The sequence below is a fragment of the Leptonychotes weddellii genome, chromosome 10 (assembly GCF_054177405.1).
Source record: "Leptonychotes weddellii isolate Sample4059 chromosome 10, ASM5417740v2, whole genome shotgun sequence".
In the NCBI taxonomy this organism is placed as follows: Eukaryota; Metazoa; Chordata; class Mammalia; order Carnivora; family Phocidae; genus Leptonychotes; species Leptonychotes weddellii.
Window position 1 is genome coordinate 16,512,658 of NC_138378.1, and position 12,927 is coordinate 16,525,584.

Sequence of the window (12,927 nt, forward strand, 5' to 3'; positions counted from 1 at the left end):
GAAATTATGTGATTGCCCTTGGTGTTTGCAGCTTATCATAGGATCTAGAATTTAAATGAAAAATTACTCCAGAGGAAAAGCACCAAAAGGGCATTTCGTATTTTTTTGACAACTTGCTGATCTCTAGTCTTCCTCATCTTGGTAAAATGGTACCTTCAAGAACTTATTTGTTAAAGTCCTAAACCTGGGAGTCATCCTTACAACTCTGTCCTTCGTGCCTACTCTACCAGAAGGCCTGCTGATCCTACCTACAACAGAGAAAAGCCCTTCTCCAGTACCAGTACCCTAATGCAGGCCAGTGTCACCCAAGACTTCTGCAGTCACTTTGTGCCTTCTCTTTCAGCTTCTCCCCCATTTCATTTTACACCCATTTCACCCATCCTTTACCCCTCCTGCCCTCCACCCCCTGCCTCTGGCAACCACCAATCTGTTCTCTGTATCTATGAGCTTTTTTTTTTTTTTTTAAAAGATTCCATATGTAAATGGGATTCCTGTCACATCTAAGTATCTTTTTCTCTCTGAGTTATTTCACTTAGCAAAGTGCCTTCAAAGTCCATGTATGTTGTTTCAAATGGCAGGATTTCATTATTTTGTATGGTTGAAAAATATTCCATTGTGTATATATACACTAAATTTTCTTTGTCCATTCATCCATTGGTGAACTCTGAGGTTGTTCCCATATCTTGGCTATTGTGAATAATGCTGCAGTGAACATGGCCGGGCAGATATCTTTCTGAGTTAGTGTTTTCATTTTGTTCAGATAAATACACAGAACTGCAATTGCTGGATTATATGGTAGTTCAATTTTTAATTTTTTGAGGAGGCTCCATACTATTTCCATAGTGGTTACACCAAATTACATTCCTGCCTGTAGTACACAGGGTTCCCTTTTCTTCACATCACCAACACTCGTTATTTCTTGCCTTTTTGATAATAACCATTGTAACAGATGTGAGGTGATATCTCACTGTTGTTTTGGTTTGCCTTCCCCAATAATTATTGATAGAGTATCTTTTCACAAACCTATTGGCCATGTGCGTGTCAATGGCACTTTTTAAAAGATTTATTTGAGAGAGAGCGAGCGAGAGCGTGTGCACAAGCAGAGGGAGGGGCAGAGGAAGAGAGACAAGCAGACTCCCCGCTGACCTGGGAGCCCGATGTGATGCGGGGCTCCATCTCAGGACCCTGAGATCATGACCTGAGCCAAAGTCAGATGCTTAACTGACTGAGCCACCCAGGTGCCCCTCAATTGGTATTTTTTAAAAGCTCCCCAGATGATTCTGTTGTGCAGCTTTAGTTGAGAACCCTGGTTGTGTGATCAGAATAGCAACGGTAGCAGGTTCCCTCAGCATAGCTGGGAATTGTTCTTGTAGGATTAAACTCAGAGTCTAGGAACTCTGCTCAGTGGCTGGGATATTGCCCAGGGTTCTGGGTGGATGTAGGTCTTGTCATTTTTGGTGCTATTTCTTCAGTCTCCAGTCCTAGCCTTTAGGTGGGTGGTCCCCTACTGCTGATCCCCATCTTTATTATAGAGAGCTGTCCTCATAGCTTAGCCTTCCTGAGAACATAGATCTTTAATTACTCTCCTGACAGTCCCTGGTCCACTTCAACTTTTCCACATCCCAGCTTCCACTGTCTCTGAATTTGGGTTTGTTTTCCCCCCATAGTTCTCTTGGGCGCACTCACATTTTTGGAAGTTTTTTGTTTGATTCAAGTTGAAGGTTCCTTTAGTGGTTAGCACTTGTCACCATTCAGTTCTGGTGGCTTGGGGGTGGGGAGCAGAATTTCTCACTGTTCTTCTGATGGCATCTTTCCAGTTTACCCTGTGCTGCTGTGGACTTACTCTTCCTCTTATATTTTTATAACATATATTCTTACTGTTATAATAAATAATTATATAGTCTTTTATATTTGTCATTTTAAGGAAGGGGAGAAGTACGTTCTAATGCTCCATTATTTGTCATGAACCAGAAGTCCCCAAACACTTTTTGGTTACCTCTGAAAAGTGTCACATTTACAAGGGTTAAGCAGACTCTTCAGAGATGGAGAGCTATAGTGGTTTAACTAAATGAAAAGCGACTTCATTCCGTTAGTGAAAAATGCATTTAAAGTCATAAGATACCATTTTCGCTTATCAAATTAGCAAGGTGTGTTGGGGTGGTAGTTATGGTGGGAGGTGTGGTGGGGAGCTTATGAGGTGTGGGAGTGTATGTGTAAGAGACCGAGAAAGAGAGAATTTAATGCCAGCAAGGGTGTGGGAGTACAAACATTCTTATATACTGTTTGTGGAATGCAAATTGATATAATTCTCAATGCAGTTTGGCAATATGGGCCTTAAAAATGTTCATACTTTTGGGTTAAGCTTCCACTCTCTCTCTCAGCTCAGGTTTTGATCTCAGGGTCGTAAGTTCAAGGACAGCGTGGAGCCTACTTAAAAAAAAAAAAAGTTCATACTTTTTGACCCAGGGATTTAAATGCAATCTAACCCAGGGAAATAATCATAGGTTAAGACACTAATTTATATACAGAGATGTTTATCTCCACATTATAAAGTAAATAAAAACAAAACCACAGAGAACATGTTCAAGTGCCTGACACTGAACAGTTGTTAAATTACGTACATCTATGCAGCTAATAAAATTCTATGAACAAAATGAAGCTAACAAAAATAAATATTTAGACTTTAATGACATAGGGAAAATGTTTATGTGGTTTTTAAGATGCTAAATGAAAAAAAGATATACTCTAAAACATTTATCCTGAATATCAATTCTGTAAGAAGAACATACGTGCATGGACGCCTGGGTGGCTCAGTCGTTAAGCATCTGCCTTCGGCTCAGGTCATGATCCCAGGGTCCTGGGATCGAGTCCCACATCAGGCTCTCTGCTCAGTGGGAAGCCTGCTTCTCCCTCACCCACTCTCCCTGCTTGTGTTCCCTCTCTCGCTGTCTCTCTGTCTCTCTCTGTTGAAAAAATAAATAAAATCTTTAAAAAAAAAAAAAAAAAAAGAACATACGTGCAAAGAGAAGTAAAAATGAACAGTAATTGTTTTTATAGCTTGGATTATATGACTTTCCCCCCTATATTCTTATATTCTTTTGTATTTCACAAATTTTTTTATTATTTATTTATTTATTTATTTAATTTATTTGAGAGAGAGAGCACATGAGAGGGGGGAGGGTCAGAGGGAGAAGCAGACTCCCTGCCAAGCAGGGAGCCCAATGCGGGACTTGATCCAGGGACTCCAGGATCATGACCTGAGCCGAAGGCAGTCGCTTAACCAACTGAGCCACCCAGGCGCCCCATGTATTTTACAAATTTTTACCGTAAGTATATTATAATAAGAAAAAAATATTTTTTAAATTGCCAAGTTGTCTTACAGAGAAATAAGAATGGCCAATGCTCACATGAAAATATTTAACCTTAGTACTAATAAAAAATGGGAAGAATGCTCAGTGAAAATGCCTGTTCCATATATTTAAGTAGAAAAAAAGTAAGAATATATATACACCGTGATCTCAATTTGGTTAAAATTGTATGTGTATCAAAATGTTGACAGGGCTTATCTCTGGGTAGTTGGTATTTTTCAGATGCCTTTCCTTTTTCTCCTTTATACTTATGATTTAGATTATGTGAGTTTTCTGCACCTATTCTTCTATATTTTCCAGTTTTCCTATATTGAATGTGTGTTTTTCTTATAATCAGGGGAAATTTTTTCACACATTAAAAAATATCAAATTAGTCTTTCCATTCTCTACACCATACTTTCTGCTCTTAAAACATGCTTAAAATATTTAACTGGGATGTTAGAGTAAGGGAAATTTGAGGGAAACTTTATGTAATTCAGTCTTAAGAATTATATATGATGATATAAATTTCTATACTACTTTGAAAAATTTTTTTTTTAAAGATTTTATTTATTTATTCATGAGACACAGAGAGAGAGACAGAGGCAGAGGGAGAAGCAGGCTCCCCGCGGAGCAGGGAGCCCGATGCGGGACTCGATCCCAGGATCCTGGGATCATGACCTGAGCCGAAGGCAGACGCTTAACCGACTGAGCCACCCAGGCGTCCCGAAAATTTTTTTAAAAGATTTTATTTGTTTATTTGTCAGAGAGAATGCACAAGCAGGCTCCCTGCAAGGAGCCCGATGTGGGACTCGATCCCAGGGCCCTGGGATCATGACCTGAGCTGAAGGCAGATGCTTAATCGACTGAGCAACCCAAGTGTCCCTCTACACTACTTTAAAGAGATTTATCTTTGTTTTGTCTAAAGTATATTTGAGTCCTTCAAATATTTTCTTATTATGGTCAGTCACGTAAGTGCAACATAATGGAAAACTTTTTGCCATTTTTTATGAAGACTTTATAGCTTTTTCATTTCTAAAAACTGAGGTATCATTGACTGACATACAGCAAAATGTGCAGATTTTAAATGTATAGTCCAATTTTGACAAATGTTTATACCCATGTAAATACCACCCCGATCAATATGTAGATCCTTTTTGTCACTACAGAAGAGTTCCCTCATGCTCCCTTCTTATCAGTTTTCACCATCCAAAGGTAATCTTTATTCTGATTTTTACCACCGTAGATTAATTACACTTTTTCTAGAACTCCATATAAATAGAATCATATAATATATTCTTTTATGTCTAGCTTCTTTTGCTTAACGTGATTTTGAGATTCATCCATATTGTGCAATGGATTTTTTCTTTTTAACTGTTGAGTAGTATTCTATTGTATGAATCCCACAATTTGTTTATCCATGCTCATGTTGACAGACATATAGGATGTGTCCAGGCTTGGGCTAGTTTAAAATCAGGGATGGTTAGTTTGTAACTGTCTTATAAACCCCAGCATTCCACCCTGCTTCTCTTTTCCTGTCTAGAGGTGCTTGCAGATCAGGCATTTGCCCTGCAGTTAAGGGCTTGTTTCTAGGAGCTTGTAACTAAGACCACCACAAAGAGAGCAGAGAACAAAACTAAAGCGGCCAGACAAGTCCAAGGCAGATGCCTCAGGAGTTCAGGTCCTGGGAACAGAATGGCAGGCCTGCAGATTAACTAAAAGCTCCTTTTACAGAAAGGAAAAAAAAAAGACAAAAATAAGCAGTGAAAGAGCTCAGGGCATCCAATCAGGGACAAGAGAGCCACTACCACATTGAGACCAAATCACAGCAGCTGTTTGAGGTTACTCGGAATGCTGAGCATTGAGCACACCGAGAGTGGGGTGGGGTGCTTCCTCACCCCAGCTGGCCCTGCAGCAAGTGTTGCCCAAGTGCCCATCGGGGCTCCGGGGACCTGAAGCGCTTGCTCTGCAGCCTGTGGCTGCTCTTCCAATATGAGCTATATAAAAAGCCCACGACCTCTTGGGGGCACATGGTCTGATAACTAGAAGAACTACCCTGCCCAAGACTCAAGTGGCCATCATACATGCAGGTATTCAGTGTATTACCCAAGAGCAGGAATTGGGAGTTCTAGGTTTGCGAGGTCCAGGATGTGTATCTCTGTGACAGAATAGGGCACAGCACCTCCTCCCCTAATCTCATTCCTTGTAGAGTTCATTTCTCTCTGTGCCATCACCAGCCAAGGGGAATATGGCCTTTGTCCCATTTCCTCAGGGACTGCCCCTTTATCCCATCTGTCTCCTGAATCTTGACACAGAGTTCAGGGTTAACTGAGTGCAAACAGAGCTGAGGAAATGTGGAGGGAGAAGTACAGTTATTCAGTTAGCTTGTTGAAAACACTCTTAGAGGATGGGATATTGTGGGGGCCATCATTAGGCAGTGGCAGAACCAAAGGAGAGGGTGCCCTCCACCTGCCATGTTCTAGAAGAATTTATGGCAAAACTCTTGCCATGAAGGGTGAGTCGATCACAGATGTTATACTGACCAGCTTTGCTGGCAACTGTGCTGAAAGGGTCCTCTGACACTTGGCAGCAGACTCAGCCAGCAAGGAGTCCATTCCCTGTATACCCTAGGCTGGCTTTCTCCCTCCCTGGACTTTGTCTGTCTGCTACCTCACTGTATCAGGTTCTTACCTGATTATCTTCTGGCCCTCATTTCTTGTTCAGGTCTGTTTTTTTTCCTTGCCTCCTTTTTCCTTGCCCTCTTCAACTTAAACTTCCTGGTTAAAAAACAAAACAAAACAAATATGAGACTTTCTAACTTTGCATTAGCTAACATTCCCTGCCAAGGCACTGACCCTGAGCGCTTGCCAGAAGATATTTTTATTGCCTTTGGTTTCATTATAGATTACAAAATGCATGGAATTGGGTGTCTTTTCCCCAGGATTTGGTGGCTAGTTGTTTATTTAAAAACCAGCTAGAAGGAGCACCAGGGTGGCTCAGGTGGTTAAGTGTCTGCCTTAAGCCCAGATCATGATCCCGGGGTCCTGGGATCGAGCCCTGCATTGGGCTTTCTGCTCGGCAGTGAGCCTGCTTCTCCCTCTGCTGCTTGTGCTGACTTGCTTGCTCTCTCAGATGAATAAATAAAATATTAAAAAAAAACCCAGAGTTTTCTGATTGAAGTTATTTATAAGCAGTTTGATTCTTAAAACTCTCTTTGATATTATTGGGATCACCATGGACCATGAGTCCCAGGTGACCCATATGTTGAGAGGAGGTGTAAATTGAAACTTGGAAAAGTTGACACCAAACATGGGAACTGAAGCGATCACTGCCCGTCAGACTAATAATCTACTAGTCTTAAGATGACCTTTACTTCTGGGGGATATATAATTTCCTTGAAATTAGTAGTCTTAGAAAAAGCCACAGTAATTTTTCCTGGGTTACTATGTTATCTTCAGTTATATTTTTGAAATAAGAACAAACAACAGGGGCGCCTGGGTGGCTCAGTTGGTTAAGCGTCTGCCTTCAACTCGGGTCATGATCTTGGGGTCCTGGGATCAAGCCTCACATCAGGTTCTCTGCTCAGTGGGGGGTCTGCTTCTCCCTCTCTCTTTGCCCCTCTCCCTGGTTCATGTGCTCTCTCTCAAATAAATAAAATCTTAAAAAAAAAAAAGAGGAAAGAACAGATTGTGTCCGGCCCAACTTACATTTATAACTTCAAACAATTGTATTCTCATAGACTTTAGCAAAAAAATTTTAGAGAAAAGACCTTTGGAGTCTTTCTCTTCCCCCTGGCAGTCTTTAAGCTCTAAATAACCAAGTATGTTTGAGCACATTCTTTGGCAAAGTAGTTAATATTTCATAATCAATTTTTTTGGGATTTGAACTATATGGAAGAAAGTTCATGATGCCATTCTAATGAAGCCTATTAAACAACTTATTCTTATCAGTGAGCATACAAGTTTCCTGTGTATAAATTCCTCTACTAGGAACTGAAAATGATGAAAATTAATTTTAAATGAGGGAAATGAAATCCTTGAGTTCTTGCCTTTTCTGTAGGCAAAAGCAAACAATAAGACCCTGAATAACTGACACTCCTCTGGAATAAGAATATTGGGCTCTCCATGGCAAGTGTAAGCTTCATATTTGTGAATTACTCCCAGGTGTTAGTAGATTACTATAGAGATACAGACAACTAAAGGAAGTTATTACATTACCTTATCAAGGACATTTTAAGATAAGTTAAAATTACATCATAGAACAGAAAGATATTCCATGTTCATGGATTGGAAGACTTGATATTATAAAGATGGCAGTACTACCCAAAGTGATCTACAGATTCAGTGCAATCTCTACCAAAATCCTGGCAGCCTTTTTTGCAGAAATGGAGAAGTTGATCCTAAAATTCAGATGGAATTGCAAGGAACTCTTAATAGTCAAAACAGTCTTACAAAAGAAAGATAATGGAGGAATCATACTTTAAAATTTTAAATTTTAAAAAAGCTACAATAATCAAAACAGGGTGGTACTGGCATAAGGACAGACCTATAGATCAATGGAATGGAACTGAGAGTCCATAAATAAACCCATACATCTATAGTCAATTGAGTTTTGATGAGAGTACCAAGACCATTCAATGGGGAAAGGACAATCTCTTCAACAAATAGTGCTGGGACAACTGGACATTGATATGCTAAATAATGAAGTTGGATCCCAACCTCACACTATATACTACAAGTAACTCAAAATGGATCAAAAACCTAATTGTAACAGCCAAAACTCTTAGAAGAAGACATAAGGGTAAATCTTCATAACCTTGGATTTGGTAATGGATTCTTAGAAATGACACCCAAAGCACAAGCAGCAAAAGAAAAAAAATAGCTAAATTGGACTCCATCAAAATTTGAAACTTTTGTGCATCAAAGGACACTATTAAGAAAGTGGCAAGAAAATCTAGGGAATTGGAGAGGACATTTGCAAATCTGATGAGGGCCCTAGTATTTATAATATATTAAAAACTCTTACAACTCAACAATAAAAAGACAACCCAATTAAAATATGGGCAAAGACTTGATTGGACAGTTCTCCAAAGAAGATATAAAAATGGCCAGCATACCTATGAAAAGATGTTCAGCATCACTGGTCATTAGAGAAATGTAAATAAAAAACCACAGTGATGTACCACTCCATGCCTACAAGGATGGCTATGATAAACAAACACAGAAAAGAAGTGTTGGTGAGGATGTGGAAAAATTGGAACCCTCACGCTTTGTTGGTGAGAATGGAAAATGATGTAGCCATTGTGAAAAACAGTTTGGCAATTCCTCAAAAAGTTAAATATAGAATTACTATATGATATGACCCAGCAATTCTGCTTCTAGGTATATACCCCAAGTAATTGAAGATCTATATTCAAACAAATACTTGCACATAAATGTTCATAGTAGCACTATTTACAGTAGGTAAAGGTGAAAACAACCCAAATGCCCATCAGTGGATGAATGAACAAAATGTGATATATCCATACAATGGGATATTTTTCATTGTTAAAAAGGAATGAGGTATTGATATATGCTACAATATAGAAGAACCTCAAAACATCATGCTAGGGATGCCTGGGTGGCTCAGTTGGTTAAGCATCTGCCTTCGGCTCAGGTCATGATCCCAGGGTCCTGTGATCGAGTCCCGCATCAGGCTACCTGCTCAGTGGGGAGCCTCCTTCTCCCTCTGTCTCTGCTGCTCCCCCTGCTTGTGCGCTCTCTCTCTCTCTGACAAATAAATAAAATCTTAAAAAAATTAAAACAATTTAAAAAATCATGCTAAGTAAAAGGAGGCAGGCATAAAAGGTCACCTTTTGCATGATTTACATTTGTCTGAAATACCCAGAATAGGTAAATCCATAGGGACATAAAGCATAGAAGTGGTTGCCACGGGCTGGAGCAGGGGGGTGGCAGTGACTACTTAATGAGTACAAGGTTTCATTTTGGGGTGACTGAAATGTTTTGGAACTAGGTAGAGGTAATGGTTGCACAATACTGTGAATTAAATGCCACTGAATTGTACACTTTAAAATGGTTGATTTTATGTTACGTGAATTTTTAAAAATGACATCATATCGTTTTTATGATCTCATAAATAACTGTGGCTTTGCTGTCATAGTTACCTTGTGACTGTTGGAACCCATGTACTTTATAGCATTTGTCCACTGGGAAAGTTCTTTCCAGCTGTGGGCAGGAAAACTCGAAGACAGATGATCCCAAGTGGGTTTCCTTCTAAAATAACAATTAAGAAATATAGTTTTGCTTTTCCATTTTTATTTGTAGAAGGTGATAAAACTCCTAGAATGGGCCCTGGGTTGTTTTAAAACGTGATATGGACTAATGTTGGTTAGTTTCTTCATTTAACTTGAAGAACTATGTTTAAAATAACTTTATATTATTTGGAGATGAAACAGCTTTTGGTTTTATGAAAATTAAGAGTAATTTTAAAAGAGGAGCACCTGGGTGGCTCAGTCAGTTAAGTGTCTCCCTTCAGCTTGGGTCATGATCCTGGGGTCCTGGGATCGAGCTCTGCTCTGGCTCCCTGCTCAGTGGGGAGTCTGCTTCTCCCTCTCCCTTTGGCCCTCTCCCCTGCTCCTGCTCTCATGCAATCTCTGTCTCTCTCAAATGAATAATAATAATAAAAAAAGACTCTAAGCCATATACATGCAATTGCAATAAGATTTTTCTAGTGGTTTGCTGTGCTGCACTGCTAGAGATTTTTGTGACAATTTCTGAAACCATCAACCGTCACATATGCTTTATTGTCAGTGGAATTGGTGTCAGGTGTAAGAAAGTTCTGTTTTCAGATCAATCAAGCAGAGCTTGTGCAAAAACTAAAAATCTTAGTTTCTTTTTTTTTTTTTTTTAAAGATTTTATTTATTTATTTGACAGAGAGAGACACAGCGAGAGAGGGAACACAAGCAGGGGAAGTGGGAGAGGGAGAAGCAGGCTTCCCGCGGAGCAGGGAGCCTGATGTGGGGCTCGATCCCAGGACCCTGGGATCATGACCTGAGCCGAAGGCAGACGCTTAACGACTGAGCCACCCAGGTGCCCCTCAACCTCATTCATTTCTTATTTTATAACGTCTTGAATAAAGGACATTAGGTTAGATTTTGGCAAAATATCTGGCATTGAGAAGAGCTTCTCAAAAACGTAGAAGTGCTTTGCCAATGATCATGAAGTTTTTCTTTATAATGAAATTGGTGCTTCTGTCCCATAGTTCTACTTCTGCCCCTGTGTTATTTGTGGACTTGTTTCTCCAGCAGATGTATTTATGCTAGTTGTCTTGCACACTCCCACCTGGTTCCTTATAGGATCCAGAATGTGCCATCCAGGCTAAGAGTTTGTAGACATGAAGCAAACAAAGCTAACTGGTTTGTAGTGGATTGAACCCACAGCTTTTGGCATCATTAACATCGTGTCCCACTCAACTGAACTAGAGTGTGGAAGAATAAATGCCTTGCTTGAGCAAGGGCTTCATGATTTCAGTTAGAAGGGATCTGGTAAGCATAGCAAAGTATCTGGAATGAATATAATAAGCTGAAGTTGTGGGTAAATATGAGTATTCAGTTTATAATAATTATTGCTTTTGACTTCCACAAAATTAGGAAGATCTCCTTTTTGTTATGTTCACTGGATAATGTTTTAAAATAAGAAGAGATCAGTTTTTAAGTTGTGGAGAATTCAAAGTTAAGTTTTTCAATAAATTATTAATTAGGAAAATTTTCCCACAAGAGCAAATTTAACTGGACATGGTGCTATTCTCCCACGACAGCAGCAGAAAAAAGGGAGGTATGCAGAGGACCCTGCTGCTTATTGTGGGTTTCTCTTTGCCCGGGGACCCCGCCTTTGACAGCAGCATAATGCATTTCCTTGAACAATTTACTTAACCTTTCTGTGCCTTAGGTTCCTCACCCAGGCAATTAGAATAATGAAATCTATTACATATGGGTGTTATAAAGATTGACTGAGTTAATGTAGTTAAAGCTCTTAGAACAGTGCCTGACACAGAGTAAAAGCTTGAGATGTGAACATTAAAGACAGAAGAATAATGGTGAAGGATGAGTAGGAGCTGCTTTGGTGAGGGGCAGACTTGTTTACAATCACAGACACTTCTAGTTCTGACCCTCTCTTGTGTGCCAATGCACTGTTCTATCCGAAGTTTTGAGAGCCTCTGGTATACTCACTTTAGGGCCACTTTACTGCTAATGGGCATCTCAACCAAAGAGAATGCTTTGGGAAAGAAAGAAAGAACTCAAAAGCAGTAGTTTTTCAACTGTTTCAGAAATTTTAAGATTGCATGAAGCTTCTCTAGTGGTTTGTTGAAAACACATAGTTACTGTCTCATGCATTCACTGAGAGTTAGTGTGTGCTCATCGTTGGCACTGGGCAGAGTGGGATGACATCGGGGTAAGGGTCAAGACAGAGATGGTGATAACATGGTTCCTTGGCCTGGAACTCACAGTCTAGACCATTTTTTGTACCACTAGAATCCATGCCAGGAAAGCCCCAGGGCTTTGAATGGAAGAGCATCAGAAAACAGGACATTTTTAATGGTGTGTGTTCTTGGAGTAGTAAGGCCACATGTTGGTTAATTTTCTCATCTCTGTTAAGCCATCTCAAACTTAGCTAGAAGAGGGACAGGGAAACTCATTGGTGGAAAGAGAGTTAAAATCACTGATTTTATGAATCATATAAAATTACAGATTTTATGAATCCTTTTGTTCTGACCTATTACCAGAGAGAATTGAGTTTGCCTTATTTCCATTTATATTTTTTCAGTTTCTACTAGCATTTTTATAGTTTCAAATTGCTAGTTTGTATTTGTACAACCCCTTTTACTCTCCTTCCTCTCCGCCCCCAGCCTTGGTTTTTCTGTTTGTGTATAGTTGTGGTGGAAATGAATTAGGAAAGGAGATTGATGAGCTTGGATAACTCCACTTCCTAGAAGGTACTTTATCTCTTCTCATAAAGTAATGGTATGCTGCTGCTTTCTCAGGACTGAACTGCAGCTGCAGAAGCAACAAGTGGACCTTTCAAGATGCATACAAGGCTGCAAGAAATGAAGGGAGAAACTGGAGAGACCAATGAAGGGAGGAAGAAGCATGTTTCCTGGGTAAATAGTATGCTTCTGAATTTTAAAAGTTTCTTGCCATATTGGTTACCAGACTTTGTAACACCTGAGTCTTCAGAGCTATATTTAGTCTTTGCATTGTTGTTAAACATTCTTTATTTTCTCCTCCCTCCATTTTTATTTTTGAGATCTTTGATCAAATGATTCTTTTTATTAATCTAAAAATCTGCACTGAATATACAATTTAGGTGAGAACTTGTTACATCTTAGGCTGACTGCTGGGTATTACAAAAGCTGAGTTGTGTATTGTGTCTCTGTAATGTGCAGGTTTAGTCTGAGGCCAACTTTTAGTCTGAGTGCGAGACTTAAACTTTCGTTTTATTAAATGACTGACTTGAAAAAAAACTAGAATACTAATTTGAATACCAGTTTTCCAAGCCATACACTCAGGCTGCCCTCTGGAAT

General features: G+C 39.5%; 1 protein-coding gene across 7 annotated transcripts in view; it reads left to right on the plus strand.

The window, feature by feature from the left end:
• ZHX3 (zinc fingers and homeoboxes 3) overlaps positions 1-12,927 on the plus strand; it is a 129,872-nt gene that overhangs the window by 53,554 nt on the left and 63,391 nt on the right. For all 7 annotated transcript variants that reach the window (XM_081832779.1, XM_081832777.1, XM_081832780.1 and 4 more), the window contains exon 2: positions 12,388-12,504. The gene's annotated coding sequence lies outside the window, so the exon portion shown is untranslated. The remainder of the gene's footprint in view (positions 1-12,387; positions 12,505-12,927) is intronic.